Below are 26139 nucleotides of genomic sequence, written 5' to 3'. Positions count from 1 at the left end.
CCTTAACTGGATGTGAATGCATTTGGATTTCAGGGTGTCTGCCTCCGTGTTTTAAAAGTTCAGAACATGGGTCTTGGAATTTTGGTAAACTGAAGCCCGTGGTGCTGAACATACATGAGTTTCTGAGTTCTACGCTGGATGAAAATCACGGGCAGTGCTTGTCTCTGGGTGTTTTCATGGAATGAATGGTCTTGAGTCAGCTTCTCGTTTAAGAGCCTGGGGAGAAATACTGGATGCAAACACCGTGACCCAGTCCTAAGTGCCACGCTAAGTCGCAGATAGCTTTCAGAGCCTCACCATCACCGTGTTCAGGTGGCGTGCTTCCCGCTCTTTCGGCTTCTGTCCATGGTACCCAATGCGGGCCTTGTCCACTTTTGGTGCATCAGAATGGGAAGACTGAGCCTGGTTGTCTCCTCATGATTTATGACCCTTTAAATGATGATAAATGTTCCACCTCATTCTAGACTAGAATAGATCTGATGTTTCCTGCTAACTAGTCTCTCTGATATTACTTGCCTTGTCTGCTTTAGATAGTCTTTTTTTTTTTAATAAAAATTTATTTATTGGGGTGCCTGGGTGGCTCAGTGGGTTAAAGCCTCTGCCTTCAGCTCAGGTCATGATCCCAGGGTCCTGGGATCAAGCCCTGCATCAGGCTTTCTGCACAGCAGGAAGCCTGCTTCCCCCGCCACTCCCCCCCTCCCGTCTACTTGTGATCTCTGTCTGTCAAATAAATAAATAAAAATCTTTTTTTTTAAAAAAAAGAATTTTTTTATTTATTTGACAGGAGAAGACACAGCGAGAGAGGGAGCACAAGCAGGGGTAGTGAGACAGAGAGAAGCAGGCTTCCCACTGAGCAGGGAGCCCGATGCAGGGCTCTATCCCAGGACACTGGGATCATGACCCAAGCCGAAGGCAGACACCCAACAACTGAGCCACCGAGGTGCCCTTGCTTCAGATAGTCTTATTTGAAGTATGGACTTCACCAAATCAATACTGTTCTAGCGAGGAAGGAACACTTTATTTCCCTTAGTTGGGACAAGGATTTTCTTTTGGCTTCCAGTCATTTGCTAGAAAGTACCCAGTAGGCTGCCTGGTTTGAGTCTGTAGAAATAGCATAGCATTAACATGAACACCAAGAACATTGGGCGCCTGGGCGGCTCTGTCGATTGAGCATCCAGCTCTTGATTTCAGCGCAGGTCGTGACCTCAGGGTTGTGAGATTGATCCCTGTGCTGGGTTTAAGGTGGTGTGGAGCCTGCTTATGATTCTCTCCCTCTCCCCCTGCTCGCTTGTTCTCTCTCTCCACCTCCCCCCTAAATACTGAACACCAAGAACATTAAAAAAAAATTCTCTGACTATGCCTCTTCCCAAGGCAATTCCATTTTTGCATGTCAGCCTCACCCCATGTCTACCATGGCTTTTTCTCTTAACGTTCTATCAGAAATGTTTTCCCATGTTCCTACAGAGGGCTTTGTAGTGATTCTTCCAAGGGCTGCAAAATCACTTTGCCAGTTTGCCCAACTGCTCCCTCGTTGTCGGTAACTGAGGGGGTTTCCAGGCTTGGGTTACTATAATGAACGTTGTCACAAAGAAAACTTGTTTTCATTTAATTACTTCCTTAGCATGTTGTCCACAAGTGGAATTTTTGGGCCAGAGGCTGGAGACAGCTCCTGGCTTCTGATGCTTTTCCAGACGGGTGAGCTGATGTCCTCAACCATCCCGGTGGGCTGTATACAGCCCTTTAGATCGGCATGTGTAGAAAACAGTTCGTAAGGGTTCCTAGCTCTCACTTTCCTTCAGAATGTCAAAAATTAGGGGTACCTGGGGTGGCTCAGTGGGTTAAAGCCTCTGCCTTCAGCTCGGGTCATGATCCCAGGACCCTGGGATCGAGCCTTACATTGGGCTCTCTGCAGAGCAGAGAGCCTGTTTCCTCCACTCTCTCTCTCTGCCCGCTTCTCTGTGTACTTGTGATCTCTGTCTGTCAAATGAATAAATAAAATCTTTTAAAAAAATTATCTCCATCTGCCTGAGGAAGAGTTAGAAATGACATCTTTAACAAAAAACAAAAGCAAAAAAACCACAAGCAAACAAAAAACCGAAAACTCTGGCATTGCACACTCCCTAATGAAGACCCTATGTGTCCCCAAAAGATTGGTGATGGCGGTCATAAGGTGTCCTGTGTGCTAGGCAGGAGCTTGCTGTCCCTCTCGTGTTATTTTACTTAATTCTTAGAATAGCTATCTAGAGCATATTATCCCTTTTTAAAGATGAGAAAATCGAGCGTTGGTGAGGTGAAGTAACTTACCTCAGATACGTAACTAGGGTCAGAGCCATCTGGGTCTATCCTGTTTTATGGAAACAAAAATGGTGATGTTAGGGTATTTAAATGTGGAGTTAAAAGGATGACGAGGGATATGGAAACAAAAATGGTGATGTTAGGGTATTTAAATGTGGAGTTGAAAAGATGATGACGGAGACCATGAATGTCAGTGCCTCTTAAAGAACCAGGATGGTGACTACAGCTGTCGGGGCGAGGCCACCCAAGGGTCAGCCTGAACCCCATTCAGTCTAGACCTACAAGCCAAGGTGACACTGAGGTTCACAGGCCCTCCTCACAGGGTGTGGCTGAGTAGGCGGCCCACTCTCTGCTAACGATCAGCAGATCCTTACTGCTAAGTGAGCCTCTAATTGGGGAAGTTGATCCTGTCTGGGGAGTTAGGGAAGGCTTCCTGGAGGAGGCATTGTTTGAGCTGCAATTCAAAGGATAACATTAACTTGAAGAGGGTGGTGGATGGTGAGGTGGGGAGACCATTCTAGCAGAGGGAATGCATTGTGTGAAGGCCCTGTGGCTAGGGAGAACTTGGCACTTTTGAGAAACTGAGAGAAGGCTGGTGTGGCTGCATTGAAAGGTAGACTTGTGTCCATCATTGGTAACTTCCACGGGCAGGCAGAAGGGTGGTCATAGGTGTGCTTCCCCTCTGAGAAGCTCTGGATGGCGATGAACGCACAAACTATGTGTGAGTCATTAAAGAGCATGATAGATAAGGCACGTTGGCTTCCCCCACCTCCTTCTACCCTCCTTCCAGTTCAAGAGTTGGAAAGCTGAATACCACATTGCCCAGTGGTCTGACAGCTAGCATTCAGGATGTGAATCAGGGCCTGTCCATTAGACATAAGCACACGAGACCCCCTTAGGCTGCTTTCTGATGATTTGGGTCATGGAAACTGAGGATTTCTGCAGCCGTGTTGCAAAGCCCATGTTGTAGCCTCCTGGCTGTGCAGAGATTTGGCGGGAAACCGCCAACAGCAGTGGTGACATCACAGGGCAAAGGTATCCTGGTGAGTCTGTGCTTTTTTTTTGTCTGGGAGTCATTCCTGGAGACCAGCCGAGAAAGGCTTCTCTGGCCCTTGCAGTGAGTACCTAATTCCTGTTAAAATGCTCTACGGGAAGGCCGCTGATCCCCGCTTCCCTTCCGAAGTGGCTGAGCCGAACTTGGTTTCTGACTCAGGGCTGTTCCTTTACCTCGAACTCACTCTGCTAAATGCAGGGGCAAGCTGGAGGGTGAAGGTGGGAATGTTCTGGGGGCAAATTTCAGCCAGTGGGGGATGGGGTTTTGCAGTTAACGGCACAGCTTTCTGTCCCCGTGGGAAAATTCTCGGACACGGTTGGTCCTCCGTGAGAGTGAACCCCACTTGCCCAGAGTGGTAACCTCTCATTTTTACACCTTTTATAGATTTTTTTTTTTCTCCCCTTCCTGTCTCCTTCCTCCTACCAAATAAGCCACATGCACCTTAACCCTTATTTCAAGGTCTGCTTTAGGGGGAGCTCAGCCTATAGAAGTTTCTAATTTTTGTGTTCTGCATCTAACTAGGGTGGAGAGACCCAAAAGACTAACTCACAGACACAGGTATTGATAATTTTTAACCAAGTCAAACAGATTCCAGGCAATCGTATCTCTGTGTTTTGAATTTATGCCCCAGGCTTTTAGCCTCTCCGTAAGGAGATCAGTGTCTCAACCCATTCAAATAAACTGCTCAAGGTGCACACTGGTCCAGCCAACCATTCATCCATCTGTCCCTCTGTCCAGCCAGCGATCACTGACCAGACATCTGCTGTGTCCAGCACTGGGCTTGGGGCGGAGGATGGAGGAACTAATTAGACTGTCGCCTGCAAGTTATTCACGGTGTGCTTAGATCCAATGGCAAATGTGGTTCTGCGATTTTGAGTGTGACTGATTGCTGTTTATAATGCAGTTAGCCTGTCCATGTAAACTCAGCACGAATGCCAGCCAGTGGTCTTCTTATATAAACATACTCCTAGCATTTCCGTCTACCCTAAAAACTGTCTCCAACGTTCAGACTGTGTCTCTATTTTATTAAAAAGTCTTGTATTAAGACACTGCTTCTAAGGAACTAAATTTAGTCTGAGAAGCTGCTCTGAACTTTGGAGTCATTAAATGTAGCCTGTGTGTGTGTGTGTGTGTGTGTGTGTGTGTGTGCCTATGACAGAGAAAAATTACAGCCAGCAGTGTCTATATTGAAAATCCTGCATTAGATTGCCATCAGTTGCTAATAATACATCATAATTATTCTTATAGGGTTAAGTGTTCCTCTTTCCTCTTCCACCTGCCTTGCTGAGATAACCTCTAAGGATGTCCTGGAAGATGGTAGGGCTGGAATTCAAAAGCTTTCCTGACAGCTGAGCTCTCCATGCAATTCATTATGTTGAAAAGATGGGGCGGAGAGGGGTTGTCTGCAAAGATAATGACTGTGCAATTTCCAGTCCATTCTCTTGCAGCCAGATCTTGGAGGCAGCCCTCGGACCAATTTCAGCAAGCGGACTCTGCTCATCTCTCTTCCATCTGTATTGGGAAAGAGGTTGTGTCTGGCTCAAGCAGGAGCATGGGCCAGTGTGGGGGAATCAGGATCCGGAGGTGGCTGGGGAAATCGAATGGGGCTCATCCCCAGAGTGCTTGGTGGGGGGAGCTTAGGCATGGTTCTGGCTGACATCAGTGGCAAAGGTGCTCTGTTCAGGGGGTGTGCTGAGAACACAAGACGGACTCCCAGTCTAGGCCACGGTTCTGAGCTTTCTCTGTTTTCCCAGCTTTGAGCCCAGAGCCAGGCAAAGCAAGAGCTCAATAAAGGTTGCCCCACTGAGAAAGCACTGGTATAGGGTTACATGCAGCAAGGAAATCAGTTGTGGGTGTTTTCAATGGGAAATGAAGTCAGGGTCCTCTCCAGTTCTTGCCTATGGAGTGAGAGTCTCCAGAGGAAAATTCTAGCCCAGTAGCAGTGTCAGCTTTGGACTGTTTGTTGTCAGGAAGATCTCCTGTGTCTCTGGCAGACATCCCTAGCACTTCAGTCCCCTGCATGGACCCAAGACTTCCAGGGACTGGGAATGCTCCTGTTGCTGTGTCTCTCATTACAGGTTAAAACCAGAGAAAGCCTGTGTAGCCCCCGAAGGAAGCCGGGTCAAGCTTTAAACACAAAGGGAGGCAGTTTCTTCTGACTGGAAGGTGGCAGATGTCACGCATGCTGAGTCTGCGGTGTAGGTTTTCATTCACACTCTCAAGGCTGTTTCATTTTCCTCTCCAGCCCTGCCACCCTCCTTCCTTTGGCCCCTCTCTGTTTGTCACCAGCATGCCCTTGGCAGATTCTCAAGGTTACGGTCATTGCAGCAAGGGTGGACTTGCTTATTACAGTAAGGAAAAGGAAACATTGAAAAATTATAGAAAGTAGCATGACAGCAAAAATTGGAAGAATTATTAAATTAAAAGTGTCTGAAATCTTCCTTGAGGCAGTCCTGCCCTCTCCCCACAAAGAAGAGTCATTTCTTTGCTTGGTTGGCCAATAGCAGAGACTATTAGTTGTCCCTCTAAATCAAGTTTCTGCTTCTGCAGTCAAAATACCCCCTAATTTTAACAGAGCATAGAGCTACTGGGAGGAATGCCTGTAGCTCCTCGTCTCTCTGACAGCTAAGCATGGCCACGTGACTAAATTTTAGTCCTTGGGATCCAGGCAGCAGTGGTAGGTTCAACTTCTTTTTCTTTCATTATTAAAAAAAAAAAAAATGCAGTAGGGGCACCTGCGTGGTGCAGTGGGCTGACATCTGATTCTTGGTATCAGCTCAGGTCTGATCTCAGGATCATGGGATCGAGCCCCAAGTTGGGCTCCACGATGCTTGTGCTTCTCTCTCCCTCTCTCTCTGCTCCTCCCCCTGCATGTGTCCTCTCTCTCACTCTATAATAAATACAAATAAATCTCTTGTAAAAAATGCAGTATAATTTACATACAGATCTTAGGTGTACTGCTCAATGAAATTCGACAAATGTATACATTCCAGTCGAGATAAAGGACATTGCTAATACCCATGAAAGTTCCCTACATCCCCTTTCCAACTAATCCTCTCTCCATGCCCTAATCCAGACAACCTCTGACCCTCTGCTAACCACTATCCTGATTCCCAACAGCTACCTTAGGTTTGTCTTTCTTGAACTTCCTATGAATGCAATTACACAGTGTGTACCCTCTTGTATCTGGCTCTGCTTCTGTAAGTTTCATCCTTTCTGTTACTTGTATCAATTCCTCATTCCTTTTTACTGCTGAGGTCTTGTACTGCAATGGATGTATCACATTTTCCTTGTCCATCTCCTATTGATAGACATTTGGGAGGTTTCTGGTGCTGGATTACAGGATTAAAGCTGCTATGAATGTTCTTATACAAGTCTTTTTTTCAGACATATGTTTTCATTTGTTTTGGGAATAAGATTGCTGGGTCAGTAGGTAGGAGTATGTTTAACTTTTTAAGAAATTGTCGAAGAGCTTTCCAAACTGGCTGTCCTATCTTACATGTGTGATGAGACTGCCAGCTGTTTTCTGTTCTCACCAACATTTGGTATGCTCCGTCTTCAATTTCAGCCATTCGAATGGGTGCAAATTGGTATCTCTTGGGGTTTTCATTTTCAAACTAATGGAAGTCAATCCTGTGGACAAATGATATTTTGTCAAAAAAATAAAAATGACCTTTTAATTTGCCTCTCCATGTGTATTTTTTTTAATGAGATGTCTTTTTAAGGGTTTTGCCCATTTTAAATTTGGGCTGTTTGTATTTTGGGGTGGGGGAGGGGGCTGCTCCTATTTTTGAAAAACCTAATTTGTTTTTTTAAAAGATTTTATTTATTTATTTATTTATCCATTCATTCATTCACCTTAGGAGGGGGCAAGGAGGAGGGAGGGGGAGAGAATCTCAAGCAGACGCCATGCTGAACCCAGAACCCAATGTGGGGTTCAATCTCACCACACTGAGATCATGACCCAAGGTGAAACCAAGTCAGCTGCCTAACCAACTGAGCCATCCAGGCACCCCATAAGAATCCTAATTCGTTGCATGCAAAAAAAAAAATGCATCAATTTCTAGTGTAGAGTTCAAAGAATTTTCACAAATGCATATACCTTTAAACCAGCACCACAAGCAAGATACGGAATATTTCCATCACCTCACAAAGTTCTCCAAATGCCTCTTTGCAGCCAATTTTCATTTGACCACCCTACTCCCAGCCCCGGGGCAGCCACTGATGTGCTTTTGCCCTAATAGATTAGTTTTCCCTTTGTAAAATTTCAAATGAATGGAATCATATGGTATATGCTCTTTTGTGTCAGACTTGAGTTATATCGACATAATTGCATGTATCGATATTTTTTTTTGGTTACAGCTGGGTAACATTTATGGACGCGCCACAGTTTGTTTATACGTTCATTGATTGATGAATGGTGGATCAACTGGTGGGTGGTTCCCAGTTCGGGGCTATTATGATAAAGCTTCTATGAACACTTATATACAAGACTTTATGTGGATATGTTTTCATTTCTCTTGTGTAAACAAACACCTAGGAATTGAATTACCAGGTTGTACGCTCAACTGTGTAAGAATCTATCATGCTTTTCCCTGAAATGATTGTACCATTTTACATTCCTGGCATCAATGTACAAGCGTTTTAGTTCTCCATAGTCTCATCGTCACGTGGTATTGTCATTTGTTTTAATTTTAGCCACTTTAGTGGGTGTGTAGTGGCATCTAATTGTAGCTTTAATTCACATTTTCCTGTGACTAATAATGTTCACATTTTCATGTGTTTATTTGCCATTCAATATCTTATTTTGTGAAATATCTCTTCAAATTGTCGCCCCCTCCTTTTTTTATTTGGTTGTCTTCTTACTGAATTGCAAGAGTAATTTATGATTCTAAACATAGGTCCTTTATCATGGACATACTTTGCATGTATTTTCTTCAGTCAGTGTTTAACAGTATTCTAAAAAAAGCAAAAGTTTTTGATGAAATGGAAGTTGTCAATTTCCTTTTTTATGTTTTACACTTTCTGGGTGCTCTTTGAGACATTTTTGTCTACCTCACATTTGTGAAGGTATTCTCAAATGATTTCTCCTAGAAGCTTAATGATGTTAGCTTTGGGGCACCAGGATGGCTCAGTTGATTAAGCATCTACCTTCACCTCAGGTTATGATTTCAGGGTCCTGGGATCAAGTCCCACATTGGGCTTCCTGCTCTGTGGGGAGTCTGCTTCTCCCTCTCCCGTTGCTCATGCTCTCTCTCTCTCTCTTAAATAAATAAAATCTTAAGAAAAAATAAGATTAGGTTTTACCTTATGGTCTGTGACCCATCTCAAATTAAATTCTGTATACGGGATGAGGAAGAGTTGAGGTTCATTTTCTCCCCCCATGGATGTCTAGTTGTTCCAGCACAATATCTTGAAAGCACCCCCTCTAGGCCTTGAATGACCTTAGCGTCTTGTCAAAAATAAGCTAGCAGTATATATTTGGATATAGTTCTGGACTCTGTTCCATTCATATTTTTGTCCTTATTTAAATACCACACTGTTTGGATTACTGTGACTTTGTTGTTAGTTTTGACATCAAGTAGTACGAGTTTTCAAATTTTTTTTTTTCCAAAATTGCTTTGGCTTGTCTAGGTCCTTTGCATTTATTTCTATTACAGATGTTAGAACCTGTTTTTCAATTTCTACAGAAATGAAGTATTTATTAGAGTTGTTTTGAATCTGGAAAGAATTGACATCCTAAAAATACTGAGTCTTGATAATCGATAAACAACACTACACCATTGTATGTTTTTAGGCCTCCTTAAATTTTTCTCAGCAATGTGCATGATTTTTCAATGTAAAAGTTTTGCATGTCTTCTGTTAAATGTGCCCCTAAGTATTTTAAAAATGCTGCTGTAGGTATGATTCTTCTAAAAATTTTATTTTGTGGGGCGCCTGGGTGGCTCAGTCAGTTAAGCATGTGCTTTTCGGCCCAGGTCATGATCCCAGGGTCCTGGGATCAAGCCCTGCATTGGGCTCCTTGCTCAATGTGGGGTTCGATCCCAGCACCCTGGGATCATGACCCGAGTCAAAAGTGGATGCTTAATTGACTGGGCCACCCAGGTGCCCCTGTAGAAGGTTTTAAATTATAAATGCATTGGTTTTGGGGGCAGATATAAGGCTCTTATGTCAATTTTGCAAAATTATGTCTTACAATGCATTTGTAAGAAGTCAACTTTATTGCATAGGTTATTCATGTTCCCTTATTACCATTTAGTATATATATGATATTTAGTGATGCCCCATTTTTATTCCTAAGACTGGTAATTTTTTTTTTCTTGCTTAACTTTGCTAGGGTTTATCAATTTTATTAATCTATTCAAAGAATTAACTTCTAGATTTATTAATGTTTCTGTTGTTTATACGTTTTCTATTTCATTGATTTTCATTCTTTATTATTTTCTTCTACTTATTTTGCATTTTTATTCTTATTTTTCTAGCTTCTTAAAGTGGAAGCTTGGGTTATTGATTTTAAATCTTTCTTCTCTAATATAAGCATTTAAGGATATAATTTTTCCTCTAAGTGCTCCTTTAGCTGCATCCCTCAAGTTTTGATGAATTGTGCTTTTATCATTCTATTGGAAATATTGTCTAATTTCTCTTGTGATTTCTTCATTGACCCATGGAGTGCTTAAAAGAGTGTTGCTTAATTTTCAGATATACAGGGATTTTCTTGATTTTATTATTGATTTCTAATTTAATTACATTTGGTCAGAGAATTGAACTCTGAATTATTTTGATCATATAAAAATTTTAAGGGGAGCCGGGGTGTCTCGGTTGAGACTCCAACTCTTGGTTTTGGCTCAGGTCATGATTCCAGGATCCTGGGATCAATCCATGCATTGGCCTCCATACTTGTCAGGGAGTCTTCTTCTCTTTCTCTCCCTCTCCCTCATGCCCCCTCACTTACTCTCTCATTCTCACAAAAATTAACAAATGAATATTTAAAAAAAATTTTTTTAGGACTTTTATCATGGCTTAGTATATGTGAACATCAATTTGGTCCAGCTGGTTGATAGTGTTTTTCAGATTTGCTATATTCCTATTGATATTTTGTCTGCTTCTATGAATTTCTGAGAAAATAATGTTAAAATATATTTTATGGTTATGGATCTATTTCTCCCATTTTTGTCAATTTCTTGCCATATGCATTTTGAAGTTATGTTATTAGTTATATATGCATTGAAGATTATTGTGTCTTTTAAATTAATTGATCTTTTTATCATTATGAATTCTCTCTTTTATCTCTGGTAATATTTTTTATCATAAATTTTACTTTGTCTAATAGTAGTATAGCCTCTCTAGTTTCTGTATGATTAGTTTTCACATGGAATATTATTTTCATCCTTTTACTTTAATCTTTGTAGTTAAAGTCAGTCAGCATATAGTTTGGCCTAGGTTTCATAGCTAGTCAAACAATTTCTCTCTCTCTCTGTCATTGTTTTACAAGATTTTTTTTTTACTTTTGATTATATGTATTTATTTGGATCTATGTATATGCTTATGTGGAATTTAGGTTAAACAATACATCATAACTACATAATATATCACCTACATAGTAAAATATATTTGAATTTCTGTTAAATATTTACATTAATATATTTTACTTAATGCATTTTGTTAGCTTAATGAGAGTAATACATAATTTAATATAAAAGTATTGAGAATCATTGTCTTCAAATATTTTTTTAAAAATTTAAAATAATAATTACAATCATAATGTTTACAGAAATGTATTGGGTACTCACTATGGTTTTTTGTTTTTTTTTTTTTTACTTTTATTTTTTAAATTTCTTTTCAGTGTAACAGAATTCATTGTTTATGCACCACACCCAGAGCTCCATGCATACATGCCCTCCATAATACCCACCACCAGGATCCCCCAACCTCCCACCCCCCGCCCCTTCATAACCCTCAGTTTGTTTCTCAGAGTCCGTAGTCTCTCATGGTTCATCTCCCCCTCCAATTTCCCTCAACTCCCTTCTCCTCTCTATCTCCCCATGTCCTTCGTGTTATTTCTTATGCTCCAAAAGTAAGTGAAACCATATGATAATTGACTCTCTCTGCTTGACTTATTTCACTCAGCATAATCTCTTCCAGTCCCGTCCATGTTGATACAAAGTTGGGTATTCATTCTTTCTGATGGAGGCCTAATACTCCATCGTGTATATGGACCACATCTTCCTTATCCATCGTCCATTGAAGGGCGTCTTGGTTCTTTCCACAGTTTGGTGACCGTGGCCATTGCTGTTAAAAACATTGGGGGTACAGATGGCCCTTCTTTTCACTACATCTGTATCTTTGGGTAAGTACCCAGTAGTGCAATTGAAGGGCCATAGGGAAGCTCTATTTTTAATTTCTTGAGGAATCTCCACACTGTTCTCCAAATTGGTTGTACCAACTTGCATTCCCACCAACAGTGTAAAAGAGTTACCCTTTCTCCACATCCTCTCCAACACACGTTGTTTCCTGTCTTGCTAATTTTGGCCCTTCTAACTGGTGTAAGGTGGTATCTCAATGTGGTTTTAATTTGAATCACCCTGATGGCTAGTGATGATGAACATTTTTTCATGTGTCTGATAGCCATTTGTATGTTTTCATTGGAGAAGTGTCTGTTCATGTTTTCTGCCCATTTTTTGACATGATTATCTGTTTTGTGTGTGTTGAATTTGAGAAGTTCTTTATAGATCCTGGATATCAGCCTTTTGTCTGTACTGTCATTTGCAAATATCTTCTCCCATTCTGTGGATTGCCTCTTTGTTTTGTTGACTGTTTCCTTTGCTGTGCAGAAGCTTTTGATCTTGATGAAGTCCCAAAAGTTCATTTTTGCTTTTGTTTCCTTTGCCTTTGGAGACATATCTTGAAAGAAGTTGGCTGTGGCTGAAATCGAAGAGGTTACTGCCTATGTTCTTTTTGATTCTGATGGATTCTTGTCTCACGTTGAGGTCTTTTATCCTTTGTGAGTTTATCTTTGTGTATAGTGTAAGAGAATGGTCGAGTTTCATTCTTCTACATATAGCTGTCCAATTTTCCCAGCACCATTTATTGAAAAGACTGTCTTTTTTCCACTGTATATTTTTTTCCTGTTTTGTCAAAGATTATTTGATCATAGAGTTGATAAGTCATCTCTGCACTCAATGTGGGATTCAAATTTACAGCCCCAAGATCAAGAGTTGCATGCTCCACCAACTGAGCTAGCCAGGTGCCCCTGAAAATTTTTCCTTTTAGTAGCAATGTTTGATCCATTTACATGTGATGTAATTATTTTTATAGTTGTATGTGTGTATGTATTTATTTTTTAAATTTTATTTATTTTACAAAGAGAGAGATAGCATGAGAAGGAACACAAGCAGGGAGAAGCAGACCCCCCATTGAGCAGGGAGCCTGATGTGGGACTTGATCACAGGACATGACCTGAGCCACCCGGGTACCCTATAGTTGTATATTTAAACTTACCTTCTTCTTATTTGTTTTCATTTTGTTCCATTTGTTCTTTGTTTCTTCTTTCCTATCTTTTGGATTAAGCCAGTACTTATTTCATATTTTATCTTCTAAGTTCTACTGGATTTTTAGCTGTATATATGTTTTTTAACTTTTGCAGTGGTTTCTCTAGAGATTAAACATGTATTCTTAATTTCTCATAGTCTACCTTGAATTCATGAATATTGTAAAAACTTTTACTCTCCTTCATCTTTGGTGCTATTTTGTCATATTTTACTTTTACATACATTATAAGTCTATAGTACAGAATTATTATTTTGCAGTTCTAGAGTTTCTATTTTTTCAATTTTTTCTTGAAATAACCCACATATTCAGCCATTGTATTCATTTTTTTCCTGTAACTTATCTAACGTATTTATAACACCTAATTTAAATTTCTTAACTGTTAATTCCAACAACTAGTTTGTGAATCTGTCCCTACTGACTGTGATTTTCCTGACTTTTGGTTATATGTTCCTGCTCTTTCCATGTTTCATAATCTTTTGCTGTGGAGGTGAAAGTGTAGTATTTGTTTGTTTCCTGGAGCAGGCACGCCAACTCCTCTGTCTCGCAGATAGAGTGCAGGGCTAGTTGGTCAGACTCTTCCTTGAGTCTGGTTGGCTTGCAACCTTAATGAGATCGAGTTTACAACCTTAATGAGATCGAGTCCACCATGACTCCTGCCCTGTACCTGGTCAGTAGTTGACTTGGGGGGAGATTGGATTGCAGTTCAGATATTTTTGGTTCATTTTGGATTTAACTCCTCAGGGCCCCCAAATCCAATCTCCATGTTCACGATGAAGCTGAATGGGACTAAGGGGTTTGTCTTTGCTCACCTGCCCTTTCTTGATGACTCCTTCCTTGGCAAAATTTTTGACGAGGGCAGCATTGCGGAGCTGAGTAATTTACTATTGCATTTGGAGCTCTTCCAGATGGTAGCCCATCCTGCCAGCCCACACAGTCTGTAGTAACTCTGTATTTTGTCAGTGTGGTTGAACTGAGAATATTTCCCAAAACTTCCCTCCCTGCACTTCTGGGTCAGCTTAGACCACAAGAAACATTTTGCACAAGGCTTGAAAGATGGGAGGTAAACTGCCGCTGTATTGTTCTGCATTCTGGGGCTCAGCAGGGGCACCAGGAAGGTTCACTCCCTTGGTGTGGGACATTTGACCCCAGCTCCTCTAGGTCCCATGAACTCCCTTTTCATCTTTGAGTTGTGGGTCAATTGCACAAGGCAAAGGTTATTGGCTTTTCCTATCGATAATTCACAGGATTAAGCTTGGAAAGTGTGAGCAGCAGATGTGGGTTCTAGTTTGTCCCCATAAATCCTGGTACATCCTACAATTCCAATTTGTCCTGACCTTCCATCCGCATTCATTTTTCCTTTCTGAAGGCTAGTCTAGCTGGCCTCTAGTGATTCGGGGCTTAATACTAGTTACAATGGCAACACCCTGTGTGGACCGTTTGCTTGCTGCCCATCTTGCATAAGGTCAAACCCATGAGATAAATCCCTGATTTTGTACCACAGGTGGTAGCTCTGTTTCTCTGATTGACCCTGACCCTGATTGAAGAACTGACTGAGTCCAGTTCTTCCTCCTTCTTGGAAAATCTCTCCCCTCCTGGAATGCCCCAGGTACCCAGACCAGCTCCCCATCCCTTCTCAGGTAGGGAAGCTACTTGGCCTTCTGTGTACGTGTGACAGGTTGTTTCTTTCTGGAATTCAGTTCATCAAGGTTTCCTTGAATCCTTCCCACTGCTAGACTCCTAGAAAAGTGTGATCTTAATTTTCATCCCAGTTTTTCTTGTCATTACCACAGGATCAAGTCCTATACATCCTTTTAAATTATAAACAGTGGCAAAACTGGAAAGTGTCCTCGGAGGGTGGGTGTGGGATTTCTCACCCCCCTTTCTGCTTTCTGGGCCTGGGAACAGACATCATGACAGGTGCTACAGCAGCTGCCCTAGACTTGGTGACCGAGACCACTCCCGGCGGTGCACAGGGCAGAGTGGAAGGTTTAAAGGGCTTGCTGTACTAGCTCTGGACTGCTGATTGCCAGAATTGTGATGCGGGAAGCTAAGACCTTGAGTGTTTAAGCCAGTGATACTTTTTATTTTCTCATTCATGCAGCCAAACTTGTTTCTGAGGCTATCGGCAGCTACTGGGATTTTGCAGGGCTATGCGGAGTGGGTAGCAGAGAGGAGAAGGATAGAAGCCGGGAGCAAGCCAGGAGTCTATAGAAGACACGTTGGGAAGGTGTGCTAAGGTTGGCTTTTGGCTGTGGCAGGGGGGACTTGGAGGTGTGTTGAGGAGAGGGTTTGCAGGCAGAGAATGTAAATTATTTTTCAGCTTTGCTCTATGTAGCGACTTCCCTTTTGCTACTTCCTGTAGAGTTCTCCTGTCTGGATCTATGTTTCTTTCCAAAGCTGTGAGCAATTGGACTTGGATGACTTTGGATGCAGCCCTGTGTTGAGATGGGCTCAGTTTTATTTGGGTTCCAGCAAATTATTTGAAGAGAGCCCTAGGACTGGGAATGGTTAGGTTATTGTGTGTCCCCTGGGGAGGGGTGGTTCAACAGCCTTAGAGACATAGAATGTCCATTCTGGAAGGGTCTTGGGCAACTATCCTTCCACATTCCTCTGTTGCAGATAAAGGCAATATGTGCCTTGGTTGAGACTTGCTCTCACTGGCCATTTTCTCCATTGGATCAGATTTTTTAATGATGAGATTTCCCACCTAGGTTTTTTGGTCCTAATGGGGGGACACATCTCCTCTTCGCCTAGCTAGGAGTTGACAATCAAGAGTTCAATCTTATCTGTATCTAGGTTTCCCAAATGGGGATTTAGCATGTGAAGGTGATGAGTAAAACTTTGATCATTTCTATAATCTTCATTGAATGAATGAAATGGAGAGGAAATCCTTTGGCCAACCCAGAAGAGGAAACTGAGTCTCATGGAGGGGAAGTGACTCAACCAAAAGCCTATAGCTAATAGGGACTGAGCTGGCTTTAGAGCCTGTATCTCATAGCTCATCGACCAGAGCACTTCCTGCTCTCCTCTGACTTGGGGGTAACAGTGTAATGGAATTAACATGAGCTTAGATGCCAGATAGACTGGCTTTTTTAAAGATTTTATTTATTTATTTGTTAGAGAGAGAGAGCGCGTGAGCACAGGCAGATAGAGTGGTAGGCAGATGCAGAGGGAGAGTCAGGCTCCTTGCCAATCAGGGAGACCGATGTGGGACCTGAGCTGAAGGCAGCCGCTTAACCTACTGAGCCACCCAGGCGTCCCTAGACTGGCTTTTTATCCTGGCTTCCTTATAAGTTCTTGTTGAACTTCCTTCCAACCCTGTGGCAGCAGAGAACAGGATGTCATTGCAGCAGCAGCATCACCCTGAGCAGAAAAACAAATTCCACATACATGTCCCAGTCCTGGGTTTTCCTTCATGTACTGATGGTCCCAGGCAGAATAGATGAGGCAACATGAATTCATAAAAATGCTTTATCTATCTAAATGCTTTAACTGTCCTTCTACTTCTCAATGGAAGGATACCTACTTCCTCCCCTCTGTCTGCCTGGGAATATTTGGCGATGCCTGGAGACAATTTGGGTTATCACAGCTCATGGTAGGGATGGGAGTGGGAAGGGGAGGAGTGTGGCGAGGGATTGGAGACATTACTGGCATCTAGTGGATAGAAGCCAGGGATGCTGCTAAACTTCCTACAGGGCATGACAGCCCCCACTGACCGCAATGGAGTATTACCCAGGTTCCATTAACACCACCCTGGTAACCTAACCGTGACCAAAGCAGTGGGAGCTTGATCAGGCCCGTGGTACCCAAGAAGTACCAAGTGTGCAGGCTCAGTTCGAGCCCTTTCATCGACAGCCTACGTTTGTCTTTGTCGGATTTCATGCTTTGTGGACATCCTCATCCTTCCCCCAGCTCCCCCATTCCCAAGCACAGAACTAGGAAGACCAGAGCTTTCCAAAGGGTTCCGTGCACATGAATCACCCAGGGATATTGTAACATGTGCATTCGGAGTAGGTGAGTCTGGGATGGCATCCGAGATTCTGCATTTCTAACAAGCTCCCGGGGAGTGATGCCCAAGCTGCTGGTCCACAGGCCAGACTTTGAGTGTCAGGGAATAGGAACACATGTTGCTCTTTCCCTAATTACTATTTACTTCTTGCATGTGGTTTCCACATTAGATCACGAATATGCCGGGGGCGGCGTGTTTTGTAGCTGGGAGACCCTGGAGAGGGGGCTGCCGCGTTCAGTCTCAGCTGTGGACCCTCTCCTCCACTGGCCGCGATCCAACTTGGCTGGCTTCTTCGAGAGACTGGAAGGCTGTAACGAAAAGCTCAGGAGGTTTGATGCATTAACGCCGGCAGGCTCGTCTTACTGATTGTGGCTGTTTGCCCTCATACCTTCTCTGAATAGACTAACTTAACATATTTCACTCCCACTAACTAAACCCACTACAGTTTCCTCCTAAAATAAAACTTGTAATTTTCATGTATAGTACTCAGCACATACCAATATCTGTAACACTTGCTGTATCTCTGTTAAAAAAAAGTCCATTGCCCTACCCTGAGCTCCTGATCAGTATTCCCTCTTAAGCAGCAGCAGCAGCGAGGTACCCAGCCCTCTGAGCTCCACTTTCTGCACGTGCAAGATGGAGCTAATGGTTTCTACTTTGCAGGAAGAGTGGGGTAGACATTACCCAAGACAGTGCCAGCTTCGTCTTCCTATCTTCCACATCTTCTATATTTTGAATCTCTCTCCCCACCGCTTCTCTCTCTCTCCCCCTCTCCCCCGTCTTTCTCCTTTCTTCCTTTTCTCTCTTCTTCCCTCCATTCTTTCTTTCTTTTTGTTTTCCCGAGTGTTTTCTTTTTCTCATCTTGCTGATGTTTTTCATGGCTTGTCCTTATCCCACTTTCTGCTGCTTTGAGATGGAGAGGGCAAAGTCTCCTTGCCATCCTCTTAGGTGAGCTACTGGGAGGGCAGGGTGTGCTTTCTCTTCATCCTGCTAGGGTGCTGGAGTTGATGACTGCGGAAACCAGGCTGAAACACAGTGCCACCCTGGAAAGGCACAGCTCGGTTCCTGGCTGGGGTCCTTTCAGATGTCCTGACTGGAGTTCCCCACCTCCCCAGCCAGCCAGGGGTGCAGCCCTCAGTCATGGACTTCTACATGCTTTACTCGCTTCATCCAAGACATGTTCTCAGACGCCATTCCAAGCCTTTCTTATACTGTGGATGTGGCCAGGGGACCTGACTTCTCTTTTCCTGGCTCTTTCCAATGTCGGGTTATCTGACTTAAAAAAAAAAAAAATCTGCCTGTTTTATTTCAGATTTGGTTCATTTTCACTTTGTGAGCTCCTGTTCTTTTCCATGAATGTTATCTCTTTGAGGATTATAAACTTACATATTTTCTAGTTTTTATCAGGTTACTCTGCTGTTTTTCTTTTGTCTGACGTGAACACTTCTCCTGATTAAATTTATTAGGTTAGTTTTTATATTCTTCACTGTTTTGGAATTTGGATTTGTGGGCTCATCTTTTTTTTTTTTTTTTCTTCCTTTTAGTTTTCCAGAAAAAACACCTAGTTCTCTCTGGCCTAATTCATAGCTACATCGCTAGACCTTCCCCCACTTTCTACAGCACTTGGCGCCACCACATGGGGGGTATTTCGAAGCCTACCCTGGTTAGGCGGAGGACTGGTTCCCAGTGAGTGGACTTCCAGAAACCTCCATGTAATCTACTTCAATATACTGTTGAAGGTGTTTCTAATTTTTCCACCATTTCTGGTACAAGTTCTCCTATTTTAAAATTTGATATCTCTCTTCATAATAGTTTGTCTTCTAGGTTGCACGTGGTTTTTAACTGTGAACGGAAGTGTGTGTGTGTGTGTGTGTGTGTGTGTGCACACGCACGCATGTTTGAGACAGGCTCATCTGGAATGGAAGGTTTTCTCTTTCTCCTTGGAGGCCCGGTTCAAAGGCCAGGTCTTGCCTGTTCCTTCTGACCTCTCAACTTTCTCTACTCAAACAAGCTAATATGTGCTGTAGCCCCTGGCAGTGGCAAGATAGTTTTTTCAGTCACTGTCTGAGCTTAAATCAAAGAGCTTGCTTCCCATCTCTGGTCTTAAATGGGGCATATTTGGTTCTCAGTATGCCAGGTAACCAAACTCTTTCTTGACCAACTCTGCCTCCTTCCAGACCTATAGGCAAGTAGCATCAAACTTCAGCCCATTTAATGTTTTATTTTGGAGGGGTTTGGTCCACGGACATATTTATCTTGTTTTCAATGAGGATATATTATCTTTAATTTTTTCCTTTTATATATTATTTGTTATTGCTTTGAGTTTGGAGTCAGAGCACGAGGCTTAATGTAGGTCCTTGAATGGTGTCTCGTCTGGGTTCTGTACAAACAACGGAGGGGAAGGACACTTGGGGGCTCAGTGGGTTAACCGTCTGCCTTCAGCTCAGGTCATGATCTCGGGGTCCTGGGATCAAGCCCCTCATGGGGCTCCATGCTCGGTGGGGAGTCCGCTTTTCCCTCTGCCTCCTCCCCTTCCCCCAACACTTGTGTGCAAGTGTGCCCCCTCTGTCTCTCTCTCAAATAAATACATAAAATCTTTAAAAAAATGACAAAACAGAGGGGAGTGCTCCCCAGATGGCTGCTTGACCACAAGAAACAATGTCCTAATTTAGCCATACGTGCCAGGGTGGCAAGAGAGGAATGACAGATGCACCACTGGGCAGGGATTCAAGAATCCTGGGTCTTGTTTCCTTTAGTATCCTCTACGTATTAACTTGCTGTGTGACTTTGGACAAGTGATTCAACCGCTCTGGGCCTCAGTGCCCTCCCTTGAACAACAGTGATGTTGGACTACTTAACCTCCACAGTCTAGAGTTACAGGAGTCTACAGGGGGGTTGTTTCAAACAATGTTCTCTGTTGCACTTAGAAGGACTGCTGAAACTATTTGTTTAGTTCAGGCAAATGGTAAATGTGTCCGCCACTCTAATGAAATGAGTACATTTTTGCTCTAAATGTCATGGATGTTTATTATCAGATTAAACTACAGCAGGCCTAATTTTAGCTCTTCCAATTCAAGTGGAGCAGTGAAGATTAAATGTTAGGCATAATTAAAGATGCAGATGTAGTTATATTGAATTATAAACCTCATTAAGCACAACGTCCCAGGAAGGCCCCTGAGACCAGCTACAAAGGACTTCCAGTTGCAATGCTGTGGTTATTAAAATATTGTAAAGTAAATCTCATTCCAAAAATATTATGAGTTGTGTGGAGGGTTTTTTTTTTTTTTTTTTTTTTTTTTTTAACATGGCTGGGGTTGGTTCTGTGGGTAATTTATTTGCTCTGTTTGCACAAGGTTGGGAAGGGAGACTTTTCCCTGACCCTCTCCAAAGAAAGCCTCCCTGGAGCAAGGTGCTGTCCCCTCCCCCCCACAGTGGGTTCTGTTCTCCTGGGCCAGTGGTGGGGAAAGGCAACCTCAAGGTCAGTCAGTCAGAGTCCGTCACAGAAGTTGGTAGCAAGGGAAGCTGGGAGAGAGGGCAGAGGTTTTCTCAGGACTGGAAGGCCACGGTTTTTACGTAGAGAGAGAAAGCTTTTCTTAGTGACATTTCCATTTTTACCCCTTTGTGTAAAGATAACGTTGTCATTTTGCAGATTCATATACTACTGGAATAGGATAAAGAGTAAAAAATCCAACCACTCCAAGATAATGGCTGTTAATATTGTGATGCATCTCTCTCTCCAGAGTTCACAGAAATAACAGATCATAGCTTAAAAGCTGTTTTTCTGTTTTTAAAAATGTAACATGCAGTGGATGTGTTTCCTTGTCAATACATATTGATATACATGACCTTTTCTCTTTTTTTATAGGTTTTATTTATTTATTTGAGATCAAAGAGAGAGAGTGCGAGTGGGGGGGCATTGGGCAGAGGGAGAGGGAGAAGCAGACTCCCCGCTGAGCAGGGATTCCTGAGGCAAGGCTCCATCCCCAAATTCGATCCCAGGACCCCGAGATCTCGACCTGAGCAGAAGGCAGATGCTTAGCTGACTGGGCCACCCAGGCACCCTCTCTAATAGCTAATGACATTGTAGCTAATGACATGTGGACTGGATTTTATTTATTTTTTTGCATAAACTTGACTGAGCATTCAGATTTTTTTTTTAAGTTGTTTTGTTTTTTTAAAAAACTACTGGAAACCAATGCTGTAAAGGATCCCCTGTTCCCACACCTTTGGATGTTTGTCTGATTAGCTCCTTGACAAGCTCCCAGAAAAGGATCAGGCGGTGTCAGTTATGTATCTGCGCAACAAAGCCACGTGACAGACCACCCCACACACCGTGGCCGCCGACAGTCGTTTACTTACCGTGTGAGTCTGAGGGCCGGCAGTGTGGTAGGTCTGTCTGAGCTGTTCCGGGCTCACTCACGTGTCCTTGGGTCCGCTGCAGGTGGGGTGATTGGGATGGCCTCAGCAGGGACGGCTGGGTGGCCCAGCTTTGTGCCATGGCCCAGATGTGTCCTCAGGGCAGAAGCAGAGGAGTAAGAGAAAACACAGTGACACTGGTCTACCAACATCCCGTCCATCAAAGCAAGTCACATGACTGAACTCACCATCAAGAGGTACAGATGAGAAGAGCTACACAGTTATGGTTTTTTTTTTTTTTAAGATTTTATTTATTTGATGCACAGAGAGAGAGATCACAAGTAGGCAGAGAGGGAGGCAGAGAGAGGGGAGGAAACAGGCTCCCTGCTGAGCAGAGAGCCCGATGTGGGACTCGATCCCAGGACCCTGAGATCATGACCTGAGCCAAAGGCAGAGGCTGAACCCCCAAAGCCACCCAGGCGCCCCTACACAGTTATGTTTTAAAAAGCTTGGTTACAGGGTGGGATGTAGGCTGTGGGGGGGGCACTTAGGAGATCCCTGTCCCATCAGCGGTCATAACACAGGCACATTTAACACATTGACACAAATTTGTAAACTGTCCAGCAGGAGGGACCAATTCATGCCGCCACCAACAAAGTGTGAGGATATCCTCTGTGTTTTCAGTTACTGGACTCTACTTCTGCTTCCACAGGCTCTCACTGCTAGAGCGGACTGATTCCTCTCCTCACTTCCCCACAGGCACTCCGGTCTGGTCTTCTTCCAGAAGAAGGATCCTCGTATCTTGAATGTTCTTTCTCCATCTACCCCACCATGTCCCACCACCATATATCCGAATGGTGTGCGATCATCAAGGTCCACCTTTGTCACCGCTGCGATTCCCGTGGATCCTGCCTTCCTCGGGACTTCTCTAGAGCAGGTAGGGTGACCAACGTGTCCCGGGTTGCCCAGGATTTTACTGGTTTCGAAACCAAGTCCTGTATCTCAGGTACACGCTCAGTGCTGGGAAGACCCAGACAGTTGGTCACCATAAGACAGGGGGTTGGCGAGCTTTAAAGGGTCAGATGGTGAGGATTTTAGGCTTTGTGTATCACGTGGTCTCTGTCACAACTCCTCGGCTTGGTCAAGGCCGTTTGAAAGCAGCCATAGAGGATATGTAACAAATGGGTGTGGCTTTGTTCCAATAAAACTTTATCTACAAAAACAGGTGGTAAGCTGCTTTGTCCACGTACTATGGTTTCTTGACACAGGCTTTAGAGCTTACCATTTGGAGTGCACAATTTCACCTTCTGTCCTGTTTTCCTCTTAGGTTGTTTCACGTGGGTTAGTCTTGCCTCCTTGGTTGGAATGTAAGTTCCTGATTTGACATCATGCTTAGTCACGTGACAGCTTTGTGACCTTGGGGGAAAGTTACTTAAATTCTTTGTGTCCTCATCTCTCAGATGGAGATAATAAAGGGACCGATCCCACGGGTATTTCTGAAGATTAAATTAGGTAATCTTTGTCGGACACCTGGCCCATAAGGAGTGTTCAGTCCGTGCTAGCTGCTGTCACCGTCACGACCACTGCGGTCGTCATCAGCATCACCATCCCATGGGTCTTTTCCAGTAGCTAGCGTAGTTCTGGTTACAGAAGAGTCCCGATAAGCATAATTCTAAAGGTGTTCAAGTGGGAAGGATCCTTAAAAACGTCTAATTCAACACTCATTTTAGAAGTGAGCATCATGGAGTTACGCTGTATGAAGGAGGGTTGGATGCTGTCAGTCGCCTCCGACCGTGCCCTTCCTCCGGTGTCGCCCCTCCGCATTTAGTGGTTGGTTACCTGCCAGCTGTGTGTGCCTAGAGACGAAATCGCAGCTTCCACGTCATGAGCACTCCGTCCTTGGAGAAGGCCAGATTTGTCTCATTGTCCATCTTCTGGTCTTATTCTGAGGATGTTTCCAACTATCTGGGCTGTGTAGGTGAGGCTCAGATAAGGGACCAGCCTGAGATGGTGGCTGGAAGGTTCAAAACAGGTGAAATCAAGCACAAGGAGTACACTGAAGACAGTGGTCAGAACTAAGCCGGGGGTACACAGGTGTCCGGGGTTGGCCTCCAGCTGGGGCCTGGCGTGTGCTGCGTGGGCAGACCCTTGGCTCCAGCGAGCCATGCAGGGTCCTGGACTACAGTCTTAGGGTGCGATGGGAGGAAGGGATGAACCCTTGGGAGATGCTGGTCCAGGGACCAGCATCTGGTCTGGACCCCAGTACCTGGTTCTTCCTCAAGCGTATCTCATCTCATCAGGACACTTCTGCCATCTTGGCACTGGCTCAGCTTTGATCTGGGAAAGTCCAGGCTGGGTCCCCTGCTGCCAACTTTTGCAGCAAGAGTGAGACTTCATGATCCTGCTGGCTCAGGCGCATTTCATTTCCCGGTAATTAAACAAGTGGAGATCAAAGCAGACAAATCTCCCCCATCTCTCAGCACAGGAGATGAAAGGTAAATATTTCCAGCAACAGTATTTCTCCTTCATTAAAAGTGAGATGTGAACTGTCTTCTCCTGACTTTGAAGAATACTGATAAGTTCAAGGTCACTCCAGAAAAGATATCTGGTCTCTGTACCTCTATTATTCCACATCAATTTTTATCTTACATATATTGGGCTAACTTAAGGGATTTCAGAGCCTAAATCATATCAAATTAGTCAGAAGACAAAGGAAAGTAAAAGATACCAAAATGTAATGGGTCAGTGCTGGAGAAGCCTACACATATGGCCGTGCCAAACGGAATTTCTCTTTGTTGGGCGGGTTTGAGGGCTTCCAAGGCCAGCATCTAAACTAGGTCCTGGAGTCCTATGTACAGGATCTCAGGCAGATGTCCAGTGCCCTCTCAGCGGGGCTTCTGAAGAGGTCATTTGGGACCTGCTATTTTCTTTGTAAGGAATGACTTCTCAGAGAACCCATCCCTAAGGCCATGAATCCGAGGGTGTTCTCATCAGATTCTCTTAGTGCAAAGAATGGATCTCGCTCAGATGAGCTCAGGTGATGGGCAGGTGGTTACTGGGAAGATACCACAGGGACTCATGGGAATCTGAGAACAGGAATTTGAGTGCAGTCAGGGAGGCTGCAGCGCCACTGGAAGGAAAGAGGCCGACCTTCCTGCTGCCTACTCTTCCTGCTCTCCTCTGACAGTCCTCCTGGGCTTTTACATCATTGCTGCTTCCCCCTGACTTCTGCCCTCTCACCTGCTCCAGTGGCTGCTTTGAATGTCGGTCGTCCTTGTGTCCTCTCCACTCATGGTGTGTGGTTTCACTCTCTTGTGCCTCGTTCTCCGGTTCCAGATTCCAGAGAGATCTGACTTAGATAAGCTGTCATCTCCAGCCAGGCTGTTGAGGTCTCAGGTTTCTGGGCAGGCTGTGGGGGTTGCAGCTCCCCCACCCCCAACCCTATCAATCCAGTTAGCTGTAAGAGTGATGTCCCTCTCTAGATCAGGTGATAAAACAGTGTCCCTTCAGCAACAGATGTGGGTAGCAAAATGCCCCCTGGCATTCCCCCCTACCCCCCGCCAGAGAGACTCTGGTTGTATTAGGCTGTAATGGACATTGTGAGTGATGTTGGAACAGAGGATGGTTGAATAATTACTTGGGTTGGGCTCTTGGCTGGCTTTTTATCAGCTGGGCTTTTTTTTTTTTCTTTTTGAGATGTAATTCACATATGATAATATACACTGTTTAAAGTGCACAATTCAGCAGTTCTTACCGTATTCATGAGGCTTTGCATCCATCACCTAATTCTAATTTTGCTTTTGTTTCCCTCGCCTTTGAAGACATATCTAGAAAAATGTTACCTTGGCCGATGTCAGAGAAGTTACTGCCTGTGCTCTCTTCTAGGACTTTTATGGTTTCAGGTCTCATATTTAGGTCTTTAATCTATTTTTGAGTTTATTTTTATGGATGGTGCCAGAAAGTGGTCCAGTTTCATTCTTTGCATGTAGCTGTCCAGTCTTCCTAATACTGTTTATTAAAGAGACTGTCTTTTTCCCATTGCATCTTCTTATCTACTTTGTTGCAGATAAATTAAATCATGGGTTTATTTCTGGGCTGCCTATTCTGTTCTGTTGATCTGTGTGTCTATTTTTGTGCCAATACCATACTGTTTTGATTACCATGGCTTTGTAGTATATCTTGAAATCTGGAATTGTGATACCTCCAGTATCATTCTTCTTTTTCAAGATTGCTTTGGCTATTTGGGGTCTTTGTGGTCCCATACAGATTTTAGGACTATTTGTTCTAGTTCTGTGAAAAGCGGTGTTCTAGTTTTGGTAGGGATTGCTCAGATCTGTAGATTGCATTGAGTAGTATGGACATTTAAACAACATTTGTTTGCCAATCTTTGAGCATTAAATGTCTTTCCATTTGCTTGTGTCATCTTCAAATACTTTCATCACCAATATTTTATAGTTTTTCAGAGTACAGGTCTTTCACTTCCTTGGTTAAATTTATTCCTTGGTATTATTTGATTATTTTTGGTGCAGTTGTAAGTGTTATTGTTTTCTTAATTTGTATTTTTGATACTTCATAATTAGTGTAAAAATGTTGTGGATTTCTGCATATCGATTTTGTATCCTGTGACGTTACTGAATTAATTTATCAGATCTAGTAGTTTTTGATAGAATCTTTAGGGTTTTTTATTTTATTTTTATTTTTATTTTTTAAATTTTTTTTTAAAGATTTTATTTATTTATTTGACAGAGATCACAGGCAGGCAGAGAGGCAGGCAGAGAGAGGGGGGAAGCAGGCTCCCCGCTGAGCAGAGAGCCCGATGCGGGGCTTGATCCCAGAACCCTGAGATCATGACCTGAGCCGAAGGCAGAGGCTTTAA

The 26139-nt window shown here is 43.5% G+C and overlaps 1 long non-coding RNA gene across 1 annotated transcript in view; it reads left to right on the top strand.

The window, feature by feature from the left end:
• LOC132015419 (uncharacterized) overlaps positions 1–26139 on the top strand; it is a 144008-nt gene that overhangs the window by 102277 nt on the left and 15592 nt on the right. Inside the window, exon 3 of the long non-coding RNA XR_009403671.1 lies at positions 22023–22200. This is a non-coding gene — a long non-coding RNA (uncharacterized LOC132015419). The remainder of the gene's footprint in view (positions 1–22022; positions 22201–26139) is intronic.

Source organism: Mustela nigripes, chromosome 4 (assembly GCF_022355385.1).
Source record: "Mustela nigripes isolate SB6536 chromosome 4, MUSNIG.SB6536, whole genome shotgun sequence".
NCBI classification, from domain to species: domain Eukaryota; kingdom Metazoa; phylum Chordata; class Mammalia; order Carnivora; family Mustelidae; genus Mustela; species Mustela nigripes.
Note: the sequence above shows the minus strand (reverse complement) of the source record. Positions and strands in the feature narration are given on the sequence as shown.